The following is a 5,924-nucleotide window of genomic DNA, read 5'->3' on the forward strand; positions in this document are numbered from 1 at the left end:
GATTATTTGAGTTACAAGAATTGAGATTTTTTTTTTTAGTGAAGTATAGCAGTGTAATGCAGTCAAGGCACAATATAGAACTGAGGACAGTGTGAGAAGGGAGGTAAAAGCCTCCCAACATGTCCCAGGACCCCTCCCAATGAGCCCTGTATTTACTGCAGGGAAGAAGACAAGCGGCAGCTGTGGGGAAACGCCGACGCAGGCTCGGCAGTTCCGCAGCTCCCTGAGCCTGCGAATTGGTGAGCCCTGGGGACCAGGCCTCGGAGAAGCACGGGCTGCTCAAAGAGTAGCTGGGGAGAGAATCAGCTGGCTAGGAGGACAGGAGCAGCACGCCGGCCAGGAAACTCAGGCGGTGGAGCCAGGCAGTGGCAGAACTGAGCACTGGGAAAGAAGCTCCAGCATCAGCTGGGATAGCCCGGCTGCAGGATCAGGGTGTCCAGGCTCTGGGAGCCAAGGCTCGCTGGAGAGCTGTGGCAGGGAGAAGCAGTTCTTCCTCACAAGCAAAGGCAAAGCCACAGCCATGCTGGAGAGCTCAGGTACTGCGGCGGGGAGGAGCAACGAGTGATAGCAAAACCCTGCGGGCAGTCTGATGAAGAGGGAGGAGCATGCAGCGGCTGCATCAGAGCCCTACAGGGAAGTGGCAAGTACCACCAGGTGGTGGGATCAGGAGTGATTAGCTCCTAGTCAGCTGGGCCCTGGGAAAAACACACAGAGAGATGGACAGATTCCTTCTCCCATCTCAGGGGACAGAGGGGTCCTGGGAGCTAGCATCTGAGGCGCCCGTTGGCAGACAGTGAACACCTTTTTCAGTTAAGAATTTTCCTTAGTTACAGTTACCCCAAACCAGGGCAGTTATAGTTGCCCAAAAGTTGATCAGAAGACCAGGGATCGACTTGGGAGAAATTGATGGCTGGAAAGACTCCAACCCTGGTCAAGGCAGGTAACGCGGATGAGAAGGGAACATCCCAGGGAAGACTACAGGGAGCAGTGTCTTCCCAAGCCATGCATGTGGTAAAGGTGGGGTAAAGGGGAGGTTTGGAGCCCCATGAAGAAAGACCAGGGTCAAGACCCCTTTGGGACTACTGACAGGGAACTGCCTCGCCATCAGTTAACATCAAAGGCATGGCAGGTGAGTAGGGGCAGCACCTGAAACCATCTAGGTGGCTCCAGGGTGTGGTCTCACCCTGATGTCACTAGGGAACAAGGCACCAAACAGTAAGGGGCCAAAACCTTACAACACCTACCAGCAACAGACAGCATGACATCAACTTTCTTAGGTGTCCAAATCTCAGAAGGCCATGACCACTGGCTTTGCAGTAGAGTCATTATTGAGATGGCTAGCCTACATCCTAGCAGCCTAATAAAGAGTATGGCAGAATATGAGATTTTGGAGGAGGAAAATGAAAAGAAATCACACAAAGTAATCCTGATATGCTCTGCCACCTTCAATCCTTTGTTAATGTTTCTAAACAAGACTAGATACACAAGTGGAAAATAATTCATTGGTCAGATAGGAAGCACCCAAGCTAATGTATTTGTGAATAACATACCCTGAATATTCAGTGGAATTGAGAAACCTGGGAAGTGAATATGCTGCTAAAACATACCTACCCCAGACAACGAAACAAACAGGTTTTCAGTGTACTATGGCAGTGCAAAAACAGGAAGGACATCTTGAGGTCTGAGTGCCAAGGCATCATAACATAAAATGGGAGATAAATGGATGGTCCTTTTTTGCCTGGCTTCTGTTTTGGTGGCTCTTAAAATATAAACACTGCCATCTGCCCAAACACCCTTTCCCCACTAAAATAAAATAAAATATCTACAGTAAACCACCACATACTGTACATTTTTATACTCTGAAAAGCATGCAGCATTTACTTTTTACTCTGAGAAAGGAGTGGACCCATAAAAGTAGATTCCATTAAATCTACAAGGAACTCTGCTATTGCTGTTCATTTTCATGGAAAACAAGCAGATGCTACCGTAGTGTGCAGCTGCATAAAACCCTAGAACAGATAAAATAAATTATTTACTTTTAGGTATTACATTGCCACTGGTATTGTTTTATTATTTGTAACAGCATGTTTAATGCTGTACAAACATGGTCCCTGCCCCATGATACTTGCAATGTTAATAGTCTGATAAAATTACTCTTGGTTGCGAAGTCAGAGTCTTCAGACCTCATTCTGCTTCTGAATTTTTCAGAATTTGAGAAAAGAACAGCTTTTAATTCATATGCATTACCTGAAGTATAAGTTTGTGCAGATTCTCAGGTTTCAGTGAAGGGTATTAGCCACCCTCAGTATATTGGCACATGTTTTTCTCGATTCTGACCATTTTCATAATATAATAAACATGGGGTATTTTTCTTTTCAGGCAATTAGTGAGTGCTTTTTATTATTTGCCATTGTTATATGAGGCAGCAGCTTTGAGCTTCCTATACTTTATGCCTTCCTGCTTTATTGATTTTGGTAATACCCAACCATTGCTAAGTATTGATTTAATCTCATTTGTAGAGTATTTAATTTACTCTAGGATGGGGTTTAGCTTTGAGTCTAGTTGATACTAGATCCATTTTAGTTTGATCTCTGAGTTCATACAAGATTTTTCTCCCATAAAATGTTTCTCTTTGAAAAAGTAGGACTCATAGGCTGGCTCCACAGGACTACTCCTGGGTCTGGAAATCTGGCAGCAGGGGCAATGTTAATTGTCAGGGCTCCAGGAGCTATAGCAATCACCACTAAATTTTCAAGCAGTGGGTAGCCCTGTGGGATGACACAGAGCACAGAGCCATGTCATCTGGCCTGCAAGGCTGCCCTGTGCTATTCATTCAGCCAATGAGGCTGGATGAACTTGACACCTCTACCTTAAAGTTATGTAGTATTTACTATAGTGTATAAATTTAATCTGTCATAATGAAAGCTGAGATCCTTTGGGAGGGATAATCACTACCTGAGGGGCCAGAATCTATATCACCCATTAAAGCATAAATAGATGTAGACACTTAAGTGCAATGCTGTTGCATTCAGCTCAAGTCCCTTAAAAACTTTTAATGCAAAAGGTGGGTGGGTCCTCCTCCTTGCTGCCATTGTGTGACTCATTCTTGACAGTCTGATGATGGTCGTTTACAAAAGTAGATAAATGCAGATTTTTTTGCAATGTGAACAGACTAGAATAGCACCACACCTAGGCACCTAAATCCACTTAGAAGCCCAGTAGATGGAATGGAATCTGGCCCTGGGTGTGTCCAAAGCTTCTGTTAAATGCCATGAAGGAGACAGATTTGTTAGAGAAGTTTCTGATCTGAGCCACTGGCATTTCTGTAAAACATGGGGCACCTGAACCACTCATCAGAATTGATATCTGGGTGTCTCTTTTTTGCAGAGGAATTACACAGAAGATTTTGCCATCACTAGATAGGTTTGTTGATGCTAGCGCACACAGCTCCCTGTGGAAGCAAAGCCCTTGGTGCTGCAAGTTAGATTCATTTATAGGTTAATCAGATATTCCTATCCAGTGCTCTGAAGAAGTTAAAGTGAGACAATCCTTATATTTGCAATATAGTCCTAGCCATCATTTCATCCCTGGCAGCAGAAACCAGATGGCATAGCTACCTTTAATACAACCAGAGAGAAGGTGTCACCATGTGTCACCCAGTCCCCGCATAACATATTTTTTACCCTGCAGACTTCTTACCTAAGTCAGCAGTGAATTTGCTTTAAATATATGAGTAATTGTAACAGACTTTTCCTGATGTTGCAGTCACTTACAGTTTGGGAAGAAAACTGATTCTTATTCTTTTATGAATACAAAAACTGGACAGATGTAATTTCTTGTGTTTCCTAATTGTGCTGCCAGCTGCACTCATCAATTGATAGCTGACCTTATTTGTGAAAACTGAAATAAAAAAGACATTCAATATTTCAACCTTCACCTTACTACACTGCCCTCTGTATACTGTGAGAGACCTACACATTCCTTGGCCATCGTCTTACTTCTGACATATTTGTAGAATCCTTTCTATTGGTGATATGATTCTGTGAAACATAGGCTACATCCACACAAGCGTGGATGTTTGTTTCCTCAGGGACAATTAGCAGTGGGACACCTTGAACTGCTGCTACTTGTCCCTGGGGAATGCCTGTGCCACGTGCCCTCTGGCACCTGGCAAGTTGCCCTGGGTGGGGCAGGGGAGGCTGGGAACAGCAGCCTTACCTGGGGTTCCAGGGGTCTCCTGGGGCTGCAGCAGTGGTGATCCTGCCACTCAGAGCCCTGCTTTGGCTGGCCAGGCTCCATTTTGGGCAGCGCACTGTCCCCATGTGTGCCATCCCTTTTTTTTTTTGTGTGCTGGTTTTTTGACCCCAGGCCTCCCCCAACCCACGCTGCTACCTTGCATCTGCAGTGTCATATACCACACAGCGGCAGTTGTCTGGACACAACCATATAGACCACATCTGTAACTGGTATAAATCAACATACGTCCGCTGTGTTGAAATGATATCAGTTTATAACATCTTAGCATCTGGGTCATACCTTTTTGTGAATTATGGAAAAAATTAGAGAATGTATTTATTCCTTCCTTTAGGGTTTGATATAATTATGGCTGAAAATTAAACAAATTTAGCTTTGCCACAGCAATTGATGTTTAATAATAAATTGTTTTAAAAGCATAATTATAATGCTATAAATAATGCAAAAATATGAACACAAATATATTGGATAGTAACAATGGTTTCCACATACTTAATTTTTTTTCTAGTAAAAGATTTTGCTTGGGAGAAAAAAGAGAACCATGCACATGGGATATATTGGCATGACTCTTTATTTTATGTATATATATTAATATAAAGCAATTTGGAATTGAAAAAATAATTATTATTGTCAAATATTCATCTTTGATATCATAACCAGAACCATAAGCCAGGTATAGATGTTACACTTTTAGTGTTTGGAAACCGGTCTATACCCATAACAGAATAGAAGTTCGGCACACAAAACTGATTTATATCCATAAAAGAACAGAAGTTCAGCACATGTAGACTGGTTTTAAAGTGGTGGAACCGGGTCTAAGATTACCCCCACCCCCTTCCCCTACCCAAGGGCAAATGTGTGTCCTGTTCACTACCGATCTAAACTATGCCACTTACAGAAAACCACAAAACTTAGATTGATTCTGCCTTGGGCTTTTTGAATGTCTATACCTAGCCATAATGTATTATATATTGGTTAAGAATGTAGATACAGCCATTTTAACAGTCCTAATAGGAAAGTGAGTGGATTATACTAGCTGCTGTTGATTTTACATCAATCCATGTTCTTCAATACAAAATTGACAAAGGGCAAATGATACTATTTTGTTTTGGGTTCTGTATCTGCAGGTAGCTATACAGGATATATTTAATCAAGACAAAATGCTAGTAAAACCACTTATTCATTATTACAATTGAATGGGTCCTTCTCGACCTGGAAGGACGTGGGAAGTGGGATCCCACAGGGCTCGGTCCTTGGGCCCGCCCTGTTCAACATCTTCATCAGTGATTTGGATGAGGGGGTGCAAAGCACCCTGTTCAAGTTTGCTGATGACACTAAGATGTGGGAGGATGTGGGCACAATTGAGGGGAGCAACAGACTACAGTTGGACCTAGACAGGTTATAGGGATGGGCGGAGGAGAATAGGATGGGATTTAACACAGATAAGTGTAAGGTGATGCACCTGGGGAGGAACAATCGGCACCATACATACAGGCTGGGGAACTCCCCTCTTGTCAGCACGGAGGTGGAAAAGGATCTGGGAGTCATTATTGACTCCAAGATGAACATGAGTCGGCAATGTGGGGAGGCGGCTAGGAAGGCCAACTGCACCTTGTCGTGCATCCACAGATGCATCTCAAGCAGGTCCAAGGAGGTGATCCTCCCCCTCT

The sequence above is a fragment of the Gavialis gangeticus genome, unplaced genomic scaffold, assembly GCF_001723915.1.
Source record: "Gavialis gangeticus isolate Ggan-Ray unplaced genomic scaffold, GavGan_comp1, whole genome shotgun sequence".
NCBI classification, from domain to species: Eukaryota; Metazoa; Chordata; order Crocodylia; family Gavialidae; genus Gavialis; species Gavialis gangeticus.